We start from the raw sequence: 27,721 nt of genomic DNA, 5'->3' as shown, positions 1-27,721 counted from the left end.
TTTTTGCTTCCCTTCCCTTATGTTCATCTGTTATATGTCTTAAAGTCCTCATGAGTTAAGTCATATGATACTTGTCTTTCTCTGACTAATTTCACTTAGCATAATACCCTCTATTTCCACCCATATAGTTGCAAATGGCAAGATTTCATTCTTTTTGATTGCTGAGTAATACTCCATTGTATATATATACATCTTCTTCTTTATCCATTCATCTGTCAATGGACATTTGGCCTCTTTCCATACTTTGGCTATTGTTGATAGTGCTGCTATAAACATTGGGATGCATGTGCCCCTTTGAAACAGCATGCCTATATCCCTTGGATAAATACATAGTGTAATTGCTGGGTCGTAAGGTAGTTCTATTTTTAATTTTTTGAGGAACCTCCACACTATTGTCTAGAGTGGTTGCACCAGCATGCATTCCCACCAGCAGTGCAAAAGAGATCCTCTTTCTCCCCATCCTCACCAACATCTGTTGTTGCCTGAGTTGTTAATGTTAGCCATTCTGATAGGTGTGAAATGGTATCTCATTATGGTTTTGATTTTTATTTCCTTGATGATGAATGATGTTGTGCATTTTTTCATGTGTTGGTTGGCCATCTGGATGTCTTCTTTGGAGAAGTGTCTATTCATGTCTTTTTCCCATTTCTTCACTGGAATATTTGTTTTTTGGGTGTTGAGTTTGAGAAGTTCTTTATAGATTTTAGATACTAACCCTTTATCTGATATGTCATTTGCAAATATCTTCTCCCATTCTGTAGGTTGCCTTTTAGTTTTGCCAATTGTTTCCTTTGCGCTGCAGAAGATTTTTATTTTGATGAGGTCCCAATAGTTCATTTTTGCTTTTGTTTCCCTTGCCTCTGGAGACGTGTTGAGTAAGAAGTTGCTGCAGCCAAGATCAAAGAGGTTTTGCCTGCTTTCTCCTCAAGGAGTTTAATGGCTTCCTGTCTTACATTTAGGTCTTTCATCAATTTTGAATTTATTTTTGTGTATGGTGTAAGAAAGTGGTCCAGGTTCGTTCTTCTGCATGTTTCTGTCTGTTTTTCCCAGCACCACTTGCTGAAGAGACTGTCTTTATTCCATTGGATACTCTTTCCTGCTTTGTCAAAGACTAGTTGGTCATATGTTTGTGGGTCCATTTCTGGGTTCTCTATTCTGTTCCATTGATCTCAGTGTCTGTTTTTGTGCTAAGAACCATACTGTCTTGGTGATTACAGCTTTGTAGTTCAGCTTGAAGTCTAGGATTGTGATACCTCCTGCTTTGGTTTTCTTTTTCACGATCATTTTGGCTATTCAGGGTCTTTTCTGGCTCCGTTTTCCAATTATAGGTTTATTTGTTCTAGCTCTGTGAAGAATGCTGGTGTTATATTTATAGGGATTGCATTGAATATGTAGATTACTTTGGGTAGTGCCAACATTTTAGCAATATTTGTTCTTCCTATCCAGGAGCAAGGAATATTTTTCCATTTTTTTGTGACTTTTTCAATTTCTTTCAAAAGCTTTCTATAGTTTTCAGTCTATAGATTTTTCACCTCTTTGGTTAGATTTATTCCTAGGTATTTTATGGTTTTGGTGTAATTGTAAATGGGATCACTTTCTTGATTTCTCTTTATGTTGCTTCATTGTTGGTACGTAGGAACACAACCAACTTCTGTGCACTGATTTTATATCCTGCAACTTTGCTGAATTCATGGATCAGTTCTAGCAGTATTTTGGTGGAATCTTTTGGGTTTTCCATATAAAATATCATGTCATCTGCGAAGGGTGAAAGTTTGATCTCCTCTTGGATGATTTGGATGCCTTTATTTATTTCTTTGTGTTGTCTGATGGCTGAGCCTAAGACTTCCAATATTATGTTGAATAACAGTGGCGAGAGTGGACATCCCTGTCTTGTTCCTGACCTTAGGGGGAAATTTGTCAGTTTTTCCCCATTGAGGATGATATTAGCGTTGGGTGGTTCATATATGGCTTTTATGATCTTGAGGTATGCTCCTTCTATCCCTACTTTCTTGAGGGTTTTGATCAAGAAAGGATGCTATATTTTGTCAAATGCTTTCTCTGCATCTATTGAGAGGATCATATGGTTCTTGTCCTTTCTTTTATTGATGTGATGAATCACACTGATTGTTTTGCGGATATTGAACCAGCCCTGCATCCCAGGTATAAATCCCACTAGGTCATGATGAATAACTTTTTTAATGTATTGTTGGATCCAGTTGACTTGTTGAGGATTTTTGCATCCATGTTCATCAGGCAAATTTGTCTACAGTTCTCCTTTGTAGTGGGGTCTTTGTCTGGCTTTGGAATCAAGGTAACACTGGCTTCATAGAGTTTGGAAGTTTTCCTTCCATTTCTATTTTTTTGGAACAGCTTCAAGAGAACAGGTGTTAACTCTTCCTTAAATGTTTGGTAGAATTCCCCTGGAAAGCCATTGACCCTGGACTCTTGTTTTTTGGGAGATTTTTGATTATTCATTTGATTTCTGTACTGGTTATAGGTCTGTTCAAGTTTTCTATTTCTTTCTGTTTCAGTTTTGGTAGTTTATATGTTTCTAGGAATTTGTCTGTTTCTTCCAGATTGCCCATTTTATTGGTGTATAATTGCTGATAGTATTCTCTTATTACTGTTTTTATTTCTGCTGTGTTGGTTGTGACCTCTCCTCTTTCATTCTTGATTTAATTTATTTGGGTCCTTTCCTTTTTCTTTTTGATCAAACTGGCTAATGGTTTATCCATTTTGTTAATTCTTTCAAAGAACCAACTTCTGGTTTCATTGATCTGTATTTTTGGTTTCGATAGCATTAGTTTCTGCTCTAATCTTTATTATTTCCTGTCTTCTGCTGTTTGGGGGTTTTATTTGCTGTTCTTTTTCCAGCTCTTTAAAGTGTAAGGTTAGGTTGTGTATCTGAGACCTTTCTTCCTTCTTCAGGAAGGCCTGGATTGCTATATACTTTCCTCTTATGACTGCCTTTGCTACATCCCAGAGGTTTTGGGTTGTGGTGTTATCATTTTTATTGGCTTCCATATACTTTTTAATTTCCTCTTTAACTTCTTGGTTAGCCCGTTCATTCTTTAGTAGGGTGTTCTTCAGTCTCCAAGTATTTGTTACCTTTCCAAATTTTTTCTTGTGGTTGATTTCAAGTTACATAGCATGATCTGAAAATATTCACGGTATGATCTTGATCTTTTTGTACTTGTTGAGGGCTGATGTGTCCCAGTATGTGGTCTATTCTGGAGAAGGTTCCATGTGCACTGGAGAAGAATGTATATTCCTCTGCTTTAGGATGAAATGTTCTGAATATATCAGTTAAGTCCATCTGGTCCAGTGTGTCATACAAAGCCATTTTTTCCTCATTGATTTTCTGATTAGATGATCTGTCCATTGTTGTAAGTGGGGTGTTGAAGTCCCCTACTATTACAGTATTATTATCAATGAGTTTATTTATGTTTTTGATTAATTGACATATATTTGGGTGCTCTCACATTTGGAGCATAAATGTTTATAATTGTTATGTCTTGTTGGTGGATAGACTCCTTAATTATGATATAATGCCCTTCTTCATCTCTTGTTACAGTCTTTATTTTAAAGTCTAGATTGTCTGATATGAGTATGGCTATTCCAGCTTTCTTTGTTGACCGTTAGCATGATAGATGGTTCTCCATCTCCTCACTTTAAATATGAAGGTGTCTTGTAAACAGCATATAGATGGATCTTGTTTTCTTACCCATTCTGTTACCTTATGTCTTTTGATTGGAGCATTGAGTGCATTGACATTTAGAGTGAGTACTGAAAGATATGAATTTATTGTCATTATGTTTCTTATAGAGTTGGAGTTTCTGGTGTGTTCTCTGGTCCTTTCTAGTCTTTTTTTTTTTTTTAAATATTTATTTATTTTTGAGACAGAGAGAGACAGAGCATGAACAGGGGAGGGGCAGAGAGAGAGGGAGACACAGAATCTGAAACGGGCTCCAGGCTCTGAGCTGTCAGCACAGAGCCCGACGCGGGGCTCGAACTCGCGGACCGTGAGATCATGACCTGAGCCGAAGTCGGCCGCTTAACTGACTGAGCCACCCAGGCGCCCCTGGTCCTTTCTAGTCTTTGTTGCTTTTGGTATGTATGTATGTATGTATGTATGTATGTATGTATGTATGTATTTTTTCATCTTTTCTCCCCTCACAGAGTCCCCCTTAAAATTTCTTGCAGGGCTGGTTTAGTGGTCATGAAATCCTTTAATTTTTGTTTGGGAAAATTTTAATCTCTCCTTCTATTTTGATCACAGCCTTGCTGGATGAAAAATTCTTGACTGCATATTTTTCTGGTTCAGTACATAGAATATTACTGCCACTCCTTCTGACTGCCAAGTTTCTGTGGATAGGTCTGCTGCAAACCTGATTTGTCTTCCCTTGTAGGATAAGGACTTTTTTCCCCTTGCCACTTTCATGATTCTTTCCTTGCCTGAGTATTTTGTGAATCTGACTATGATATGCCTTGTTGATTGTTGGTTTTTATTGAATCTAGTGGGAGTCCTCTGTGCTTCCTGGAGTTTGATGTCTGTGTCTTTCCCTAGGTTAGGAAAGTTTTCTGTTATGAGTTGCTCACATAACACTTCTACCCCTTTTTCTCTCTCTTCCTCTTCTGGGACCTCTATGATTCTGATGTTGCTCCTTTTTAACGAGTCACTGATTTCTCTAATTCTTAAATCATGCTCTTTTGCCTTAGTCTCCCTCTTTTTTTCTGTTTGATTTTTCTCTATAAGTTTGTCCTCTATATTGCTGATTCTCTGTTCTGCCTCATCCATCCTTGCCGCTGCTGCATCCATCCGTGATTGCAGCTTAGTTATAGCATTTTAAATTTCATTCTGGCTATTTTTTACTTCTTTTATCTTGGCAGAAAGGGATTCTAATCTGTCTTTGACTCCAGCTAGTATTCTTATTATCATGATTCTAAATTCTTGTTCAGACATTTTGCCTGTATCGGTGTTGGTTAAGACCCTGGCTGTCGTTTCTTCTTGCTCTTTCTTTTGGGGTGAATTCCTTCGTTTCATCATTTTGAAGGGAGAAAATGGATTAATGAGGTAAAAAAAATAAAAGTAAAAATATTAAAATTAAAAAATTAAAATTAAGAAATTAAAAACAACACACACACACACACACACACACACAAATCATATAAATGATGCTAGATCCTAGGTGTGCTTTGGTGGGTGTTGAAAGCGACTTGATAGATTAGAGAAAAAAGGGAAAGAAAGGAAAAAAAGAAATCATTTGAAAATTTGAAAAAATGAATACACTGAAATAGAATAAGATGAAATGATGGAAGTAAAATAGAATTTGAAAAAAAAATTACACAAAAGTAAACAATACAGTAGAAAAAATTAAAGAGAAATATTTTTAATAAAAATTGAAAATAAAAATGTTTTTTCTTTCTGTATTCAAGAAAAAGAAAAGAAACAAAAAATAGAAAAAAAAACGAAAATTGAATAGATTTACCAGTGAACAGACTGAAATACGATTGAAATTATTTCTTTTTCCCCTAGGAGTCAAACTATGGATTGCTCTATAGTCCGTAATCTAAGCAGGCAGGGACATTTGTGATCTGAAGAGTGAGTCTGGCCCAGCTGGAGGGGCTTAGTGTAACCGTTCCAATCTCCACTAGATGGAGCTGCTTAGCTCACTGGGGTGGATTGTTGTGGCGCTTGTAGGTGTGTATGTGCATGCGTGGGAGGGGTGAAAATGGCATATACCCAGCTACCTAGTCTCTAGTATCAGAACTCTGTTCTTCCCTATTAGCAATCATGCACCTGTCTTTTGTCTTTGGCTTCCATCCACTCCCGGCTTTTATACTGTCTGTGACCAAGTCCCAGGCAGCACATCCTTCCTGATTTCTATCTCAGATGCGGCTGTGTTTCCTGACCCCTTATTTCTGAGGGACTGCAGCTTTGACCTGTTCTGCCCCTCAGCGGGAGGGTCTCACTGAGCAATGGCTGATTGCCAGCCATACCCAGGAATGCTCGCAAGACCGTGCTGCTGCTGATGCCCAGAGACTATGGCTGGGTGCCAGTCTGCCCCAGAGAAATTCATGTGAAACTTGAACTCACCAGTCCACCCCAGAGAAAACAGCAGTGTTTCAGGGATTATGGAAAATCACAACACACATCTGGCACCAGGCTCCACCCCCAAGGAAATTTTTCCAGCAGCAGCAAATGTGGTTGTTCTCCTGGGTCCCCTGGGGCTTTTGCCTATGGGGGGTGGGTCACACTGCCTCTACCAGATGTCCTCCCAGCAGGGGAACTGCCTCTCCCCTTGTGGCCTGAAGACCCTTGGACTTCATTCAGTTCCTGGGGATTCGCCCTTCTCACCAGAGCACCACCAGGTATCAAGCTGCAGAGTTTCAGGCTCTGAACTCCCCCTGTTTATAGAGTCTTAATGGAATTTAAACCCTCTCCTTTCTCCCTTTTTAGTTCAGTCCCTGTGGCTGTTTCCACTTTTCCACTTTTTCTCCAGCTGCTTTTCCTGTATTCTCACCCTACCCCCTCTATCTCCATCCTCTCTCCACAAGCAAAAACAGCTCCCTGCCCTCTGTGGCTTCTCTCTCCCCCAGTTCACCTCTCCATGCCATGTACCTGCTGAGTTCTGTGGTTCAGATTGTGCAGATTGTTGTGTTAATCCTCAGATCAGTTTTCTAGGTGTGCAGGATGGTTTAGTGTTGATCTGGCTGTATTTCATGGACATGAGACACAAAAAAACTTCCATGCTATTCTGCTATCTTGGCTCCTCCCGAGACTGATGTTTTTTGTTTTTTGTTTTTTTTAAATTTTTTTAACGTTTATTTATTTTTGAGACAGAGAGAGACAGAGCATGAATGGGGGAGGGTCAGAGAGAGGGAGACACAGAATCTGAAACAGGCTCCAGGCTCTGAGCTGTCAGCACAGAGCCCGACGCGGGGCTCGAACTCACGGACCGCGAGATCATGACCTGAGCCGAAGTCGGCCGCTTAACCGACTGAGCCACCCAGGCGCCCCCGAGACTGATGTTTTAAACAAACCTGAATTAAACATCCAATTGAATACTGTCAGTCATCTAGGGAGGTTCCACATTTTCCCAAGGTAAATGCTGTCACTGACAGCATTTTAAAATTATCATTACAACTTGTTTCATGGACTCTGGCCAATGCTTGAAGGTATGTGAAGTTTGAGAGCTGGAAGCTGGGACAGCAGCCGAAGTAGAATATCACTGAAAATCAATCCTAGCTTTGCCAACAGCCTGGCCCAGATGTACCATGGTTGGCTACTCAAGTCACACACCCACATTTACACATAGTAGAAATACATATCTCTCTATATATACAAACACATAGGTAAATCTTTCTAGATCAATCTAGATAGATTAATCATGAATCTGGTCCCTTCTCAGCTATCATCCTGGATGAAGCCTCTATTATCTCTCATCAGGGTACAGCATTCTCTCTCTTTGTTCTGTTTCCCCCTTTGCACCCTTATTATGGGTTTATACCATAGTAACAAGAATGGGCTTTTTAAAAATGTACATCAGAATTCTGATTTATGTTGCATTATGGATGAACTTTGAAAACATTGTGCTAAGTGAAAGAAACAAGACCCAAGTACCAATCTTGTAAGATTCCTGGTCCCTGCTCACTCTCTGGCCTCACCATTCACCATCTTCTGCTTTTGCTTGGTGCAACTGTAGCCTACATTGTCTCCCTGTTGCTCTTTGAATATGTTCACAGTGTTCCTCAGGGCCATTTCTCCTGTGTGCCCTTATTTGGGATACTTTTTTCCCCCCAGAATTTTCCATCATTTACTCTCTTATTTCCTTAGATATCTGCTCAACTATTACCTTTACTGAGAGAACTTTCTTCCTCATTTAAGTACACTAAATACTGCACCCCTCAAATTTACAGTTGTCTTACTCTCCTCCCAGCTTTACTTTTTCATAAAAATAACCACTAACTGGCATCACATTATAAATGCTTTTTTGTTTATTTTCTGTCTCTCCAGAGTACAAACTCTCTAGGGTCAGGGGCCTTGTATGTCTTGCTCACTGCTGTATCCCCAGTGCCCAGAACAGTGCTTAAATGGATGAATGAATAAAAGAAAAATATGTTTTTTTATTTATGTAGTACAGTTGATCCTTGAACAACATGGTTTTGAATAGTGTTGGCATACTTCTATGTGGATTTCTTTCAATAAATACAGTGTAGTACTGTAAATATATTTTCTCTTATGATTTTCTTAATAATGTTTTTCTCTTTTCTCTAGATTACTTCACTGTAAGAATAGAGTATATAATATATATAATATACAAAATATATGTTAATTGACAATTTATGTTGTTCGTAATGCTTTTGGTCAACAGTAGGCTATTAATAGTTAAGATTTTGTAGAATCAAAACTCATATGCAGATTTTTATCTGTGTAGGGAGGTTGGTGCTCCTAACCTTTACATTGTTTAAAGGTCACCTGTACTTAAATAATTTCAATAGGCCTGTAACATAGAGCCTCAAATAATCCAAGAATATATGCTCAAAATAATCCTGAAGGATTGTCAGGGATATATTATGTACCTTAAGTAGAATCACCAGTGACAAATAATTAATTTATATTATGTTCTCTTTTTTTAATGTTTATTTATTTGAGAGAGAGAGAGATTATGAGTGGGAGAGGAGCAGAGAGAGAAGGAGACACAGAATCATAAGCTGGTTTCCAGGCTCTGAGCTGTCAGCATAGAGCCCAATGCAGGGCTGGACCTCACGAGCCATGAAATAATGACCTGAGCAGAAGCCAGAAGTGCAACTGAGCCACCCAGTTGCTCTATTATGTTCTAATATATGGTTATAATTATTTGCAAACTCCATCTTTACTATCTGTTTACAATGTTCCAGTGACTGAGGTAAGATTTTTATATTTATTATTTTATTCATTCCTAATAATAAACATAGAACTTACATAAAATATTCTCATCTTATAGATGAGAAAACTAAGATTTAAAGCAATGACCTGCCCAGTGTTACTTAGGTAGTGGCACTTATTTGAACTCAAATGGCTACTCACTATAATAGCCATAAAATAGATGCTGAAAATCAGGGGTCTCAAATATGACTGTGATTTGGAATCATTTGGGGAGTTAAAAAATGATCTTATATCTCAAACCTAGATCTATTTATTAAATTATTATTTTGAATTAATAACTAAAAAATTCTCTGACCCTATTTTTTTCTTATGTCCTTGCCTATTGAGTGACCTTTGCTACAAGTAAGGGCCCATAGATACCAAAACAAAAAAAGTAATTTAAAGTCCAAAATGGATTTTTTTGAATTCAAAGCAGACACAATTATCAAAAAAAAAACCTCTTTAATGTGCTTTGGATTTCCAAAGCAAAACCAAATCAACCCCACACTCTTGATTGAGAATATTTGGATCCATATCTGTGAAAGAAAGGTTATCAGATTTTGACTATAAGCAACAGACTGAAAAACAAATAAACAAGGAGCCTGTTCCTCCCACAGGGAGAAAAGACAAAAGCTCTCCAGGATTGGCTGCAAAAAGACTAACCCACACACTCTCTCACACCTCACCCCTTTCATGGAGTTGTCTCCTATCCTCTTAAATCGAAGCACAGAATTGGGGAAGCAGTAATGATCCAGCAGTGGTGGAGATGAATCCCAGTGTGACTATGCCCCCTGAGCCATTTGATGAAGCTGCCTAGTTGGGCAGAGAGAAGCAGTTATCAAAGTCAGGTGGCTTTTTTCTCTTTCTAAGCATCACTTAAAGATATTTTTAAGAAATTCTATGCTTTATTGTGATTTTATCTTGGAACTCTAAATTCCAAGCTAATCTCTTTCTCTTTCTCCTGTCTCTGTCTCTGTCTCTCTCTCTCTCTCTCTCTCTCTCTCTGTGTGTGTGTGTGTGTGTGTGTGTGTTTGATATCTTGGAATCGTTAACTTCAGATGAAAATTACTTTAAATATAGACATAAAATAAATAAGGATTTGGTTTGTAATACTTCTCAGTCTGAACCTGTTTTAACTCACAATTAATAATTGCATGTGGGGGATTGACTTCTAAGATAGTATTCATGCCTTTGTGTAATCCCCTCTTCTCAAGTCTGTGCTGGACCCAGTAACTTGTTTCTAAGACAGTGTATTAAAAGTGATGGGATGTCACTCTCACAATTGAGTTACCGAAGACTCTGACTCTCACCTTGGTAGGGTGTTCTCCTTGGCTAGAAGATTCTCTCTTGCATTCTTGGCTTTCTTACTTTGATGAAGTAAGCTATCATGTGGAAGAGCCTCATGTGGAACAAAACCAAGGGTGGCCTCTGGCCAACAGCTAGCTAGGAAGGCCCACAGTCCAACAACTCACAGGAATTAATTCCTACAATCAACCATAAAAATAAGCGTGGAAGTGGATTCTTGCCCTCAGTGAGCCAGCACCCTGATTTTGCAGCCTGTGAGAGACCCTGAAGTAGGAGACACAACTAAACTACATCTGTTTTCCTGATCTACAGAAACTGTGAGATAATAACATTTTGTTGTTTTAAGCCACTATATTTTGGGGTGATTAGTTACACAACAATAGATGATGACTATACTGTGATAACTAAAGCAAATCTTAATCCTAACATCTGCAAGAAAGGGAAATGAAACTTTCCTTTGGAAAATATAAATAGCCACCCTAAATCAGGTGATTGGTAAACAACTAGATATTTATTTTCCTTTGCATGACCTTCCATCTTTTCTTGAAAAATGGTTTATCAATGAAAAACTAGACTTGGACTGAAAAAATAAAGTACAGTAAGTTTAGGAGTGTTGGTCTCCAGTATGAATTATTTCAAACTTTGTGCACGGAGCCCCATGCTCAAGGTTTCTGAAGTACCAAGTTTGGGGAAATGTTTCCAAAAGCATTTTTTTTTTTTTGTTCTACACTGAATGATACACATTGATATTTCACCTCAGTGGTAATTCTGTCAATACGTCTAATATATATTGTAATAAATGCTAATTAAGGAGAAAGCAATAAATGTAAGACCAACAGTGTACTCTTGGGCCCTGATCACTTGAGTTAGTGTTGCATTAGATATGCACATATGCATGTGTGTGAGTGTGGAGTCTCTGTAACAACAAGTATCTATCTATGTTTTGCAAAGATTTCATGAACTCTTCAGAAATTCTCCTGCCAATTCCATGTTGGAGGAAAGGCAATATAATAGATTCCCTCACCTCATTAGAGAATTAGAGTCCAGGGATATTAAAATAATGGTTGTCTAAAATGCCAGTTACGCATTATTTCCTGCAAATTTTCAGTCTCACAAATCAAGTTTGGGTTTGCCAATTAGGTTTTACTTGGTTTCCTTTGGTGTGATCAGAGATCACTTCTAATGTGACAAGTTGCATATGGAGGAGTTAAAAGCACTGAAAAAGCAAGAATAAATTTGTTTTTCACCGATGGTAGGCAGTAGCTTTCAGTGGCCTTTGCATCATACAGATGTTTAATAAATACAGACCCTTCATGGTTGGAAACATTCATCCTGGGCTATTTGGACCAGACTCATATTGTTTAACAGTCGTACTCTATGAACTAGATGTTTCCTGGGAGATAACTGTTATGAGTGAGTTATTAAGATAACCTCACAGGAAAAATAAAAAAGAATGATTGCTCTTCAATGATGACACTTTGTTTAATGGGGCAATATTTTTCCTTACAGAATCTATTGCTTTCTGGCTAAGGGTAATGAGAACGCAGGCAGAGCTATAGCCTGACATCAGTTATTTCCAAGGGTGTGAGGGGTGGGAAATCCCCCTCCCCCAACATTAAATGTAACTGACAGTGAGAATAAAGCTACTGCATTGAAATGGTTTACTATTTTTTGTTTTTGTTTTCACAGAAACAATATTCATAGTAAAATATAAATCAGCACAGAGGCTGGGCTAAGTTTCCGGAACTTGGTACAAAAAATATATATGAGAAACATTAATATGACTTTGCATTATGTATGACTAAGTGCATATGTTTTCTTCAGCTCTCACAATAAACATTAATATTCACCTTTATAGTTATATCATTTATTAGATTTATTAATAACAGCTCATTTGGGGGAAATTTAGAGAATACAAAACATGCAAAATAGAACAAAAATGATCCATACTCTTACTGGGTAGAGATCTGTTATTTTCTGACATACACGTGTGTGTGTATGATCGCGCACATGTGTGTGTCCAGCTTTGCCATATGCTAATATTGAGCAAATTACTAATATCCATCTTTTTTGGCTTCTTCATCTCTAAAATGATGATACTAATGGCATTTTTCATAGAATTGTTGTGAAGATTAAATTTATATACATATAAAGCTTATTCTTATGGATATACAGCTTGATTCAAATTAAGATTATATTATGCAAGTAATTTTTTAAACTTTAGTGACATTTTAGGAAAATTATTTCTAGTTCATAAAATAGTCTTTTATGGTATGATTTTAAATGGTTAGACAGTATTTTGTTATATGAATGTATCACAATGTAACAAATTGCTTCTTGTTAGATATGTTATTTTTGTCATTATAAATATAACACCACAACCAACATCTTTTTATCTCCATGTTTACCACAGATCTGGTTCTTTCTTTAAAATAAAGGTATAGAGGGAATCAAATGATATTCATAAATTAAAGACTTTTTGTAAATATTGCTCACTTGCTCACCAACTAACACCTCAAAAGGGAAATCTGAGAGTTCCCTTTCCCTCAAACCCAAACAATATAAAAAATCCTCTTTAGTCTCCTTACTGCTTCAAAAAACAAACCAACACCAACACTTATAACTATTTTACATGAGAAAAAACAATATTTCAATTTCCATTTTTTATTACTAGTGAAGCCAATTTTTATGTGTTTATTGATCCTTTCTATTCTTTTGTTTTTGTTTTTTGTTTTTTGTTTTGGTCTAGATGGTCTTCTATGAAATCTTTATTTACTTGTCATTAGATGTAAATTAATAGAGACTGATAAGTAAAGGAAAAGAAAGTATTTTCTTTCTGTAAGTTTGATTAAGGATACATAGCTAATGCCACAGAAACTTGCTACTCTTTTAAAACACAGGTAAATTAAGCTTCAGAAATTGGCAGCCTAACTAAAAGTTAACAAGGGTGATTAAATCAGCTGATATCTGCACTGATCTGGTTTAAGAAAAAAAATGTAAGTGAGGATTTACTTGACTTGCTTCCACACGAGGGCTCTCAATGCTGCTAAACTTCGTTTTTGGAGGAAACTTTTCTTTTTAGAGACATTAAACTAACATGAATATTTTCTTAAAGTGAATTCCATCTTGATGATTAATACTTTAATTTTTAGGAATGTTCCACTCTTCCATGTGAAACAAAATGTAAAGCAAAATGTCACAGATGATGTGATTAACTGCAGAGAAAATCTAAGAACAGCTACAAATTATTAGAACTGAGATATGAGATCAAGTTTGCTGATTGCAAAAATCATTACAGAAAAATTAAGTGGGGAAAAACAATTAGGATATGTCATTTTTAAAGCTTATTCAATATAGCAAAAAACATATATGGTATTTAAAAAAATTTTTTTAACGTTTATTTATTTTTGAGACAGAGAGAGACAGAGCATGAACAGGGGAGGGGCAGAGAGAGAGGGGGAGACACAGAATCTGAAACGGGCTCCAGGCTCTGAGCTGTCAGCACAGACCCCGACGCCGGGCTCGAACTCATGGACCGTGAGATCATGACCTGAGCCGAAGTTGGACGCTTAACCGACCAAGCCACCCAGGCGCCCCTGGTATTTTAAAAGATAAACTGAAGTTGGGGCACCTGGGTGGCTCAGTCAGTTAAGCGGCCGAGTCTTGGTTTCGGCTCAGGTCATAATCTCACGATTTGTGAGATGGAGCCCTCCCTTGGGCTCTGCGATGATAGTGTGGAGCCTGCTTGGGATTCTCTCTTTCCCTCTTCCTCTGCTCCTCCCCTGCTTGCTTTCTCCCTCTCTCTCTCAAAATACATAAATTAAAAAATTTTTTAAATAAACTGAGGCACATTAACTTTTTCAAAAGTTTATTTGAGCATATTTGGATTGGAATTGCCCAACCAGAAGTGGTTAGGGGAGCTCCACCAACAGGAGTGAGGGGAGAGTTTATATTTTACATAGATGATACAGAAGCCAAGCAAGGAAATTATTTGATTGGCTGTAACTTAAGCAGTGCTCTTATTTGGGAAAGACTTATTTGGTTAAGTTTAAGTTTCATTCTCTCTGGCTTAGGTTTTGGTTATTATGTAGGCTACCAAAGCATTAGAATCACCCCAGTATAGTGGCCTCCTTGTTTAATTACTTTCACAGTATCTAGCAATAAATATAACAAAGTCATCCAGGTCTATTTTGGAGATAATTTTAAATCTTTACTGAAGATAGATCTAAATAAATGGAGAAAACAACTACATGTTGTATGTGGAAAGACTCAACATTGTAACTGTTTCTATTTTGCCTAATTTAATTAATCAGTTCAATTCCATTCTAATAAATCTTAGAAGTACTTTCTTAGAACCCGATAAAGTTATTCTACATTTGGATGGGGGAGTGAAAGGCAAAGAATAGCCAAGACAATTTTAAAAGAAATGAAGAAGAGGAGATAGAAGAATGTTTATTCATCCTACCAGATTTCAAAACCTATAAAGTCATCATAATTAAAACAGTAGATATCAGTACCAGATTAGATAAACAGACCAAACTAAACAGAATTTAGAAATCTAAGATTAGACCTATTTTTGTAATAACTTACTAAAGGATGAGTTTGCACTAGAAATTAGTGGAGAAAGGATAACTATTCAAATTATGGTGCTGAGACAAAAATCATTATATGGAAAAAAGGAAAATAATACTCTCAACCTGTACTTTATTTACACAAAAATCTCAGGTATATTAAAGATATAAATATAAAAAAGCAAAATTCTACAATTTCCATGAGAAAAATAGGAACCAATCTTTATGATATCAGCATAATGAAGTTTCTTAAATAAGAAACAAAATGCACAAACCATGAATGAAAATACTGATCAATTTCTCTAGGTTAAAAGATACCATTGAGGGACGCCTAACTCAGTAGGTTAACCATACACTTCCGCTCAGGTCATGATCTAGCAGTTCTTGAGTTCTAGCCCTGAATCAGGCTCTCTGCTGACAGCTCAGAGCCTGGAGCCTGCTTTGGATGCTGTGTCTCCCTCTCTCTCTGCCTCTCCCCTGCTCACGCTCTGTCTCTCTCTCTCTCTCTCTCTCTCTCAAAAATAAAGAAACATTAAAGAATTTTTTTAAAGATATCATTGAATATGAAGATAAATCACAGATTTGGAAAAAATACTTGCAAACCATAGATCTGACAAAGGATTGATATCCAAAACACATAAATAATACCTACCCCTCCCAAGGAAAGAAGCACATCTCTCTCTCTCTGTCTTTCTCAACCTCTTTCTCTTTGTGTGTGGGTATCTCTCGCTACCTACTTCCCTACCTACCTATGATTAAGAGCAGAAAGTTGAATGGCTAATAAACACACAAAAATATGTTCAACCTCACCAGTTAGGGATCCATTCACCAGTTGGGATCTATTCAGGAAACATGAATCATAACAGTTTTGAAGAGAGAAATTTTAACATAAAAAATAAACTAGTAAAGAATGGTTAACTATAAAAGAAACTAAAAAGAACTCTAGTGGTACAGAAGTTGCCAAGGCAGAAAGCAGTGATTATCTCTAAGCTGAGAGAGAATAAATGGGAAAGGAATTAAGTACTGAAAATACTCTGCCTTCCTTCTCTCCTTAAGCTGCCAATGGGAAAAAACTTACCAGAAGACGTGGACTTGGAACTGATTCATTTGAGCAACCAGGCAGGTGGCTGAGAAGCTTGCCAGAGGGCATGGGTCAGCTGAAGTCAGACCATGGAGGCCACTGAGGTGAGTGTATGCTACTAGGTCTCAGGCATGTTAATTTGCCAGCTGCTGTACTGAACAGGAAAAGCACACTGTATTGAGGAAGGGATGCCCTTCCCTCTCAGTATGGCTTAACACTCCACCCAGTGACCTCTACTGACAGAACCTAATGTAAAAGGACAAATATTTATAGGGTACATCTTTAGTATCACAGAGCAGGACACTAAAGGGTGGATTTTGAGATAAGAGTCAGTAAATTATTACTGGTACACTGGTAATCAGGAAAATGCATGTAAAATAACAAGGAGATACTACTGACAAAACAAACAGGTATGATAATACCAAATATTGTCAAGGATGTGGGGAAATGAGAACTATCATACATTGCTGGTGAGAAAGTAATCAGCAAAACTATTTTGAATAACAAATCTGTTCTTGAGCAAAGCTGAAGATGTGCATACCTTATAGCATGTAATTCTACTTCTAAGTACATACAGTGGAGGAGATCTTGCACTGCACATGTGTATGAGGAGACGTGTATGCTGAGATCTATTTCATACATATTTTTAATGATCCCAAATTGGGCACAACATAAATGCCTATCAGTAGGGGTATTATAAAATAAATTGTAGTGATTTTAGTGGTATTTTAACTACGCAGCAATGTAAGAGGATGAATTCTATCTATAGGTATCCACATTGATAATTTTCAAAAACAATGGTGACTTTAAAAAAAGGAAGTTGCAAAAGACTTATTTAATACGATATTATTTATATAAATTTTTAATACACACAAAGCATCCTATATATGAAGGATTAGTAAACTTTTCTGTAAAGGGCCAAACAATAAATATTTTAGGCTTTATAGGCCATATGTAGTCCCCATTGCATATATGCCTCTTTTTTCTCCAAACCTTTAAGATACAAAAACTATTCTAACCCTTGGGCCATGTAGAATAGGCCATGTCTAGATTTGGTACACAGACTGTAGTTTGCCAACCTCTGCTCTATAGTGTTTATGGACATTGTATGTATGTGAAAATGTGGGTGGAAAGGCTATAATAACAATGTCAAAATGGTGGCTACCTCTCAGGGGAAATGATAAAATCAAATTGGTAAATTATGGTAGAATGTTAATATTTTCTGGCTTCAGGAAGTGAATACATAATATTATCTCTCTTATGATCTTCTGTCTTTTCTGTATAGTTAATATATTTCATAATTAAACATAACTTCAAAGAAAGCATAATGAAAACCCTGAGCATACATAACTTGCAGATTGAGACTAGTAAATTGCAGATATGATCTAGTTGAAATAGGCAACAGAATTGTTTTCTATTGATTTTTATATCATTTATATAAATACCTATATTTAGAATTACAGCTGTGGCTCTCATTTGTGATATCAGTTTGTAGTTGTTCTCCATAATGTTTAGGAGGAGATAAGGGAAAAACTGTTTAGGAAAACAAAACATTAAAAAGATAGATAGAAGTCTAGCTATAAAAGAGAAAATTACTTGAGGCAGATATTGACTTTGTGGTGAAAAAAGCTAAGGTAGGCAGAATATCAGAGAAACCAACCCTTTAAAATGATGGGTTTAAATTTTGAGGCATTAGCTTCATAAACATGCCCATATCATAGACTGGAGGGTAAGAAATTGTTCCCTATTCTTACCTTCTTATGGGGAAGCAGTAATATTTGAATTGAAGAGTAAAAATCATGACAGATTTTATTTAACAGTCACAGCATCTACATTTAAAAATATATTGGAATGCATTTGTTGTTTTGGTAATGATAAAATCCAGGTCACAGAGAGCAACGCTTTATAGAAACGCCAAGGAGACAGTCATAGTACTTTTTCAAGTTGTTGGAGTTCTTAGGTTTCTGTTATATCTTTGTTGAAGGTTACAGGGCATCCATTTCTTATGTGTAATGTAATGTAGTCTAACATTAAATCGAGCCGTCTTTTAATTTTAACTTGCCTAACATCTTATTGTAACACTGCCAGGAAAGTAATTTTAAAAATATGACCAAACCAAAAATAGACGTCATTATACAAAGGCTAGTAAATGCTCAAGGAGGTCAAAAGCTCTTTAGAAGCATTAAGTAAAATTTGTAGCTCTCTAGAGAAGTAAATAAATATTTTTTTCCTATGGAGCAGTAGTCTTGACCAAGAAGAGAATTTTGTTGTCATGAACCTTAGTTCAAAGTCAAATGGTGAGTCATTATCTAGGATGTACAGGAAATCTAGGATTCTCCTTCATATTCCCTTGAGAAGATATTGTACAACTAAGACTGGAAGTTCTAATTAAAGAAACACCAAGTCAAACAAGCAAACAAAAAAACCCACAAAGAAATAAAAAGACAAATGAAGCTTAGAACTAACTGTAACATTAATTTCATAATAAAGCACTTCGTCAGTCATAGTGGTGTTCATCTAGCTTAACCACCTGTACCTACCTCTAGCTTTGATTTTCCTGAGTGTAGTTTGATGATGATGGTTACTGCTAAGTACCTCATAGTCTTTCTCCATTTATGACATGATGCATGGGAAACATCTTTAGCTTTGGGAGAGAAACTTGCTCTAGAAATGTGAAATTCATTTGGATGATAAAACAGGTAATGCCACTACTGATGTAAATGAATTGCTCATTACCAGCATGCACAAAGTTATGTTCATGGTAAAGCGAAAACCTGTCTTAATGAGAAAATTTATCAATTTACATACACACTTGTAGGATATGCTCTTCTAGAGCATTTAAAAATGTATATTGTTATATTTCAGGTTGAAAAGGTGTTTTTTTTCAGGTTCTATGATACATGCATGGGTCATAATCATTCAGCACTATTGCTACTTAGCCATATATGTAATTAATATGTTGCAAAATTCTAGAGTTGGTAAAATAGAACAAGAGAAATGTTAACAATAAGTTTTTGTTTAGCAATAAGATATTTCACAAGGCAGGGCGCCTGGGTGGTTCAGTCGGTTGAATGCCCAACCCTTGATCTTGATTCAGGTCATTTTATCATGGTTCATGAGTTCAAGCCCCATGATGGGCTCTGCATTGATGGCAAGGGGTCTGCTTGATATTGCGTCTCCCTCTCTCTCTTCCTTCCCCACATGTGTGCATTCATGCACATGTTATGTCTCTCTCTCAAAATAAATAAAATTGAAGATATTTTACAAGGCTGTGATAAATGGTGATCACTTACTAAAGTTCATGAATCAGGTGATTTCATTATTAATATTATTAAACATTGAATCAGTAGGTTCCATTTGGAGACTTCATTCAGGGATTTGTTTTCTTAAAAAGGTATTACTATTGCCTCAACCATTTTAAAAACTAACCATAAAATCCAAAGAGTAAGTTCAAGAAAAGCATCTATATTAGAGTACAATATAGCATATTTCCCTACATAATTAATTTCATGGAATATTGCTGGGCTATCATGTTGCCTTGTCTAGCACTCCTGGTAATATTAGAGAGACAGGATAGCTGCACTTAGTGCAGTATTATAATAATAAGTTTAATTAAGATAAAACAACAATAATTCGATGGTTTGACTATGAAATTGGCAACACTTCTTCCTCTGTGCTGCCAAAGTTATAATCTCATGAGTGTGTCTGTCAGCTGGTTTAGAAGAGCTGAATGAGGGGAGTTTTCCTTTCAGGCTTCCTCGAGGAAAGTGTAGTTTCCTCTTGTTCAGCCAGTTTTCTTGTTTACTCAACACAATAACTTCTAAGACTCTCAGCACCAGTAAAGTCCCATAGTCACCATCTCAACCTGATACCTATGTTGCTTCTGTAAAATCTAGACCCCTGTGACAATGAATGTTTAATGGCTTTTGCCACAGGATGGATAACTTCTCACTTTTGACCAGAAGGCTAAGAGGCCTTCACATGTGCAGATTTGTCACCTGGAGATGAGATTGAAGACAGTAGTAGATGTGTCATCCAACCTCAGCATTTTACTAATTTGCTGATTATTGGTGCACATGAACCTGTTCAGACTATAGTCTAGGGATGGTGGGCACAAACATGACCCTAAAATCTATTTTTGTAAAGACACATGGAATTAATTAGGTCCAGATTTATTCCCTTCTTGAGAATGCCCTCAAAGCAATCACTCACAAATGAATCTTAGCCTCTCTATAGTAACAAATTATCCCCAAATATATATTTCATATTTATTTAAATTTTGGTGGCTGTGACTCTGCTGCATATGTCATTCCAGGACCAAGGATTCAGGAGTAGCCCAAATTTAGGACATGCTGGTTTTGTGGCAAAAAGAAAAAGAAAAAGAGATGAAGGAAACTCAGAAAGCCTCTTAGAGCTCAGATGCTTCATAAAACCTTGCTACTCAAGGTTTAGTCTGATGAACAGCAATTTCAACAGCACTTGGGGACTTTATTAAAAATAAAGTATCTCAGGGCCCCACTACACATACTATATATGAACCTTTATTTTAACAAGATCTTCAAGTAATTCATAGACACATTAAAATTTGAGAAATACTGGTGTGCATCCTACTTCCTCAAGATCACTGACCAAAGCCCTTCACATGGCCAAACGCAACATGAATCAGGGAACCATGTAGGGAGAAACTGCACTGCAAAGGGCAGGGATAAATAACCTTTCAGGAAGACAGTAAAAAAAAACTTGAAAAGAAACCCCACAAAATAATCTATAGTCCCTAAAGCTGCTGCATATACTCAGTGAGACTATATCTTGAGGCAGCCTAATCATTGAACATAACTACTAACCTAATTTTCATCCATTGATTCTACTTTTTTCCTGAAGAAAGCTTCAACTCCTAACTTCATATAACTGTTATTCAACAAGTAAAATGCATTGCATATGCTCTTTACTCACCTGAGTATTATCCAAGTTTAAACAGATCTCCTTTCTTCAGCATTTTCCTTGGGTTGTCCAGCCTACTATTCTGGTATAGTAGCCAATATGAATAGCCAAGCCATTCAAGTGGGGTAAACTAGAATTGAATCTGACTCTTTAGTATCTGCCTAGCATAAAAAAATAATGAGGCTGTTTGGTCTTTCCTTATTAATATATAATATTTCTATAATATGCTTGCATCAGATTTGTGGTGGTTGTGCTATTCTTGTGAGATCCTAGTGTGATTGTGCCAACATCATAGAGCTTTTTCATATCAGCTGCTATCAAACCATTCCTTTTCCATTCTGCATCCAAGCAATTGATTATTTGAAGTTATTATTAGGACTTTATCTTAATTATTTTTTTTAATCTGCTGAATTTTCACCTGAATTTTTTAAAATTCCAGTATAGCTAGCATTCAATATTGTATTAGTTCCAGGTATACAATATAGTGATTCAACAATTCTATGTATTACTCAGTGGTTATCATGATAAGTGCATTCCTTAATCCCCATCACCTATTTTACCCATCTCCCACTCATCTCCCTATAGTTGAGTCTGTTTTTTGTGTCTCCTATTATCTTGATCATTTGTTTTGTTTCTTAAATTCCTCATATGAGTGAAATCATACAGTATTTGCCTTTCTTTGACTGACTTATTTCACTTTAGCATTCTACTCTCTACAGCCATCCATGGTGTTGAAAATGGCAAGATTTCATTATTTTTTATTGCTGAGGAATATCCATTGCGTGCACACACACACCCCACATCTTCTTTACCCATTCATCTGTTAATGGACACTTGGGTTGAATCCATAATTAGGCTATTGTAAAGAATACTGCAATAAACATAGGAGTGCATATATCTTTTCAAAATATTGTTTTCATATCATTTGGCTAAATACACACTAGTGGATTACTAGATCATATAGCAATTCTATTTTTAAGTTTTTCAGGAACCTCTATACTGTTTTATACAGAGGCTGCATCAGTTGCATTTCTACCAACAGTGCACAAGATTCCTTTTTCTCCACATCTTCAAAAACTCTTGTGTTTTTTTTTTTTATTTTAGCCATTCATACAGGTGTGAGGTGATATCTCATTGCGGTTTGATTGCATTTCTCTGATGATGAGTGGTGTTGCATGTAGCTGTCTAATTTTCCCAAAACTATTTGTTGAAGAGACTGTCTTAACCCCATTGCATATTCTTGATTCACTTGTCAAAGGTTAGTTTGACCATATAATTGTGGGTTTGTTTCTGCACTGTCTATTCTGTTCCACTGATCTCTGTGTCTACCTCGTGCCGGTACTATACTGTTTTGGTTACTACAGCTCTGTGGTGTATCTGGAAATCTGGGATTGTGTTACTTTCAGTTATATTCTTCTTTTTCAAGATTGTTTGGCTACTCAGGGTATTTTGTGGTTCCATACAAATTTTAGGATTATTCTAGATCTATGAAAGTTGGTGTTGGTATTTTGATAGAGATTGCATTAAACCTGTAGATTGCTTTTGGTAGTATGGATATTATAACAACATTCGTTCTTCTGACCCATGGGCATCAGATATCTTTCCATTTGTTTGTGTCATCTCCAACTGTTTAATTAATGTTTAAAGTTTTCAGAGTACAGGTCTTTCACCTCCTTGGTTCAGTTTATTCCTAGGTATTTTATTCTTGTTGGTGTAGTTGTCATTGGGATTGTCTTCTTAGTTTCCCTTTCTGCTTACTTCATTATTAGTGTATAGAAATGCAACAAATTGCTGTATATTAATTTTGTATCCTTTGACCTTACTGAATTCATTTATCAGTTCTAGTAGTTTTTGGTGGGATCTTTAGTGTTTTCTGTATATAGTATCGTGTCATGTGTAAGTAGTGAAAGTTTTACTTCCTCCTTACCAATTTGGATGTCTTTTTTTTTTTCTTCTTGTCTGGCTGCTGTGGCTAGGACTTCTAGTATTATGTTGAATAAAAGTTGTGAGAATGGACATCCTTGTCTTATTCCTGGCCCTAGGGTAAAAACTCAGTTTTTCACCATCAAGGATGATGTTAGGTGATCATTTTTTTTTTTTTTTTGAGAAAGAGAGAGAGAAAGAGAGAGACACTGTGAGTGGGGGGAGGGGCTGAAGGAGAGAGTATCTTAAGCAGGCTCCATGCCTAGTGCAGAGCCCAACGTGGGGTTTAGTCTCACGATTGATAACATGACCTGAGTGGAAATCAAGAGTCGGTTGCTTAACCAACTCAGCCACCCAGGTCCCCTCATATATCACCTTTATTAGGATATGTTCCCTGTAAACCTACCTTCTTGAAGGTGTTTATTGTGAATGGGTGTTTACTTTTCCAAGTGCTTTTTCTGCATCAAGTAGACTTGAAAAGCTTTATTTGTGCCCCCAACTGTTGTTTGCTAGTCAGGTCTTTGAAGACTGGAGACCTATGTTCTACATTCCTTCCAAGATTTTCTCATTCCCTCATTATTGAAATGGACCCAAACTGTCTTAGAGAGTTTGACAAGACTTATGGAGCCCTTATCTTAAACCATTGCTACTGATTCTCAGAGGAGATAGATACAATATTATTATCTGGAGGAACCAAGAATTCTTTGCTTTCGCATCAATCTTGAAAGATGAGGCTGAAAAATCAAAATATGGGCTTTATGAATTTTGTCAAAATCTCTGGGACAGTTTGGGTTCATCCTCATAACATGGATAGAGGCATCTGGGAGAGACTTTTCTTGTAGCTCAGGTCACTGTACATATAAAACCAAGTAATTAATGGGAGAAACTGAGAGTTGCAGCTACTTTGGTATAATATGTAATCCTTTATTGATGTGTTGAGATATTGAGGCATCAGTGTCTGAAAACTTCCAAATTAGATGGGAAGACCTATAAGAATAGACTTCAAAAGAACACTTGCAAAATCTAAAAGGCATAAGATTCCATTAAATAAACAGATAGATTAAGATCATACAAAATCACAAATTACTTTTTAGAATATGTAGTGGGTAGGAGGAAGAACATACTAAGATTTTAAATGCTGTTTGTTTCTCCACCTGATCTTTTTTAGAAAATCCTGACCATCTCTGCTAAAAAAAAAAAAAAAGTATATCCTCCAATAAGGTTTGCATAACATCTGAATATCTGGACTCTGTATTTTTTAGTAGTTTTAAATTAACAGCAATATTGAGCATAAAGTACATTTACCTCTTGTCCCTACACCAGCACATCCTTCCCCACCATCATGATTTAGTTCTTCCTTGCATGAGTGGCAGTAAGAATCCGCAGCTGGTGTCTGAATATTCCCTTAAATATTGTATCCTAATAATCTTTCACAAGGTGCATATTTACCTTCCATGGGCCAAATCTCACACTGTTTTTAACTGGTGATTGTTTCTTTTCTTCTGAATTAAATTCCTTTATTCTCTTACCTCTTTATACTGCCTGTGATTCCCTCTATTCCATTGGAATCATTTTCTTCTGCCTTTCTTCCCTCAAATGGTAGGACCTCTTGTTTTTGTGATGTGCATGATAATTGATGATAGGATTATTATCACTAATGATTGTGCTGGATTATAATAATATCAATTATGCATATTGGTACATACCATTTACAGGTGTTTGCTCTGTGCCAGGTACTATATGAAGCACCTAAGAAATATTATCTCATTTAAATCCTAGCATCAACTCTGAGGCATAGGTATTATTATCTTCATTGACAGATGAGGCAAACGAGGGAGAGAGGCTTTGTCAGTTAGTGATTTTATCAATGGTAAAAGACATACTACACAAGAGAAAAACCTTTTAATGCACTTTCTATGCTGATCAGACAGTGCAATTTGGTCTCCTCACTGTAATATCTTATTTTTGATATGACTATGCTTGTACATGTCATGAGAGGAACATTTATTTCTTTAGCTGACATGTACCTTACAATTACTCTATGAAGAAACTTGTGCTTACTGCCCTGGACCAGATTTCAGACCTATATACAGTGACAATCTCTTTACCATAATTAATCCATATCAAATAGATCTCTGTTGAACAGCTGAAAATCATTTTCTTTCAATTTCAGGGGACAGAATCCATTCAAACAGAAGTTTCAGAGAGGTCACATTTCTTTAAAGGGATAGAAAATACATTTGGTTTAACTGCTCACATAGTACTATATTCTTTGCCCCTTCACAGTTTAATCTCTAAAGCTGCCTACCACAAAAGACTGGTCTCTATTGTATAGTGGTTAGGTGTGTAGGCTCTCGAGGTAGTCTGGCTCACCTAGTACCTGGTTTCATCACTGCCTATGAAACTTGGGCAGATTACTAAACTTTTCTAACTCTCAGTTGCTTCCTCTAGTAAGTGGAAATCATGATTGAGCCTGTCTTGTAAAATTGTGTGGATTAAATAATCTATGTAAAGCATTAAGTGCAGGACCTTACACATGGGGAAGCACTCAATATATATTAGAACGTATCATCATTATTAATAATAATAAAAATATGTCTATACTCCTTTATGTACAGCATAGTCATTAAAAGCATGGGCTCCAGGGGCAGGTCCACATTTGCCAGCTATGTGACATGAGGAAATCTCCTTCACTTACCTGACCCCTAACTTTCTCATCAGTGTAATGGACATACTAAGAATACATACTCCATAAGGTAGTTAAAAATGTTTTGAATTAGATAATATACGTTAAGTGCTTGCTTAAAAACTGAATAACTATTGCTATTATTATTCTTTTCATAAAGATTTCCTCCCTAGATGTGTCTATTTGTGATGGGTTTCTCCTATAAATATATAAAGGGCATACTATTTATTACAACAGATATCACATGCTGAGTTGCATGGTTTATCTTGTTATAGGAATATACTTCCCTCCATCTAGATTGTAAGTCCCTCCATGAAAGGTATTGTTAACATTGTCATCCACATAAGCTACCCTATTCATATCTCCATTTAAAGTAGATTTGCATATGATTGACTGTGGGATGCGCATACTATATGGATGCTTGAGTGAGTCATAAATCATTCATTCAACACAGATATTGAGGCACTGTGTGCCTCATCAACACAGGCACTGTGTGCCTGGCACTATTTTCGGCTCTGGAGTTATCACAACAAATAAAGAGGTTTCATTTCAAGAAAGAGGTTTTGTGTATTTCCTTCTGTGACAATTTGGGGTTGAGAACATGCTGGTGAAAGATGAAAGTGGAAAGATACAGCTGGAAAATTTTTGATGTTGAGATGGTTAGATAGATCATAAGGAGGTCAGGATGTTGATTATGTTACAGGGACGCCTGAGGTATTATTCTTTTGAGTCATGAACTGCTGTACCATGTTCCCTTTAGCAGCTTGGTTTTTGCTTCCCTGTCTCATTACTGCAATTCTGCCCCCGGCCCTGCCTTTCCCCTGTGTCCATCACTCATGCCTATAACACTTATTGGACTTTTCTCTGTGACTCGGATGTTTGCTTAAATTGTGTCTCTTCTTTGATATTTATCTGATATTTTTATGTGGCACATAGAGAACAGTTTATCCATTTAAGGTTGGTAATAATTGATCAGAGGTAATCAATAAAAGAAAGTGGAGGCAAGGGTAATCAAATCTGCATATACTGTTTTTGTTTATGTAATAACCATCTGTGTGGTTTATGAAGATTAATCTGTGCTTAAAGTGCCAAATAAAGTGCACAGTACTACATGTAGATCATTTATATTCTCTTGGTGTTGTTTTGTAGGGAATAGGGGTGGAGAGGATAGATTACAAGGTAATGAGATCTTCATCTGAAATGTAAGCCTCTGGTGAGGCAGAGATTTAAAAAAAGCTTTTCTACTTGTTGCAACTGTAAGAAATCCAGTATCAGAGATGCTCTATTTTACTCATGAGATTTTGGGGCAAATGTGGTCCACGACTGTGATTCTGTCTTCCTCTGATTTTATCATATTCTCTCACTCACCCAGCAGCATCTGTTTCCTAAGTTATGTTTCATTCATTTCTTTATATCCCGGTGTACTGAGATATGACATTCAAAGATCTATTTAATACTTCCTGGCGAAGTTAATAGTGCTGAATGACATCTTTTTGGTCACTCTGATACATTTAATGGCAGAAACAGGACAGGATGAACTGCTTTTCTCAGTTCTGACTTAGTCTCTATACATCCTTTTGACCCATCACAAAAGGAATGAATCTTAAAAAGGCTTCTTTCCTAACCCACCTCTACTCCTTCTGAACCTAAATAATATCCCTGAAAGGAAAAATCCAATGCTTTTTTTGTGTGTATATTTCTTGAAGCTAAAACTCTGCCTAATGTATAATCTTGAAATTGTTCCATGAGACTCACAGAAATCTTAGACAAAATCATCAAGCCAGGCAACTTAATTTAATAATGAAAATAAGATAAAAATGAGGTGGAGTGACTGCGTATTAAACATATACTACATTCAAGTCTAGCACTCAGTAAGTTATCAGATATTTTCAGCATAGCCAAGACCACCAGCTCATCGAAAGTCTTTTAAAAATTATGGATTAATGTAAGGTCATGACCTGAGGGTAGGATGGGGTGGGTGCAATCTTGGCAAGTACTGGGAATCTTTCTGTTCTGTAGTTGACTTTGAAGAGTCAAGACTGAAGATAGTCCATCAGATTTGAAAAACCTAGTTGGTTCTTAGATTGAGACTGAGATGCTGACTGAATTGTCTGGTAATAAAAATATCTCTGTGATAACTGATTTTTAAAAGTTTGGTTTGTGTATTTTATGTTATTTTAAGGCAACAATTTAGAATGTTTTTGGTATTAAAAGATATGTTTCAAAAGAAAAATTCTATTTTATTTTGTGTTTTATTTTTTAAAACTTTATTTTTCTCAGAACAGTTTTGGTTCACAGCAGAGTTG

The sequence above is a fragment of the Neofelis nebulosa genome, chromosome 6, assembly GCF_028018385.1.
Source record: "Neofelis nebulosa isolate mNeoNeb1 chromosome 6, mNeoNeb1.pri, whole genome shotgun sequence".
Classification (NCBI taxonomy): domain Eukaryota; kingdom Metazoa; phylum Chordata; class Mammalia; order Carnivora; family Felidae; genus Neofelis; species Neofelis nebulosa.
This window is presented reverse-complemented; position numbering follows the sequence as displayed.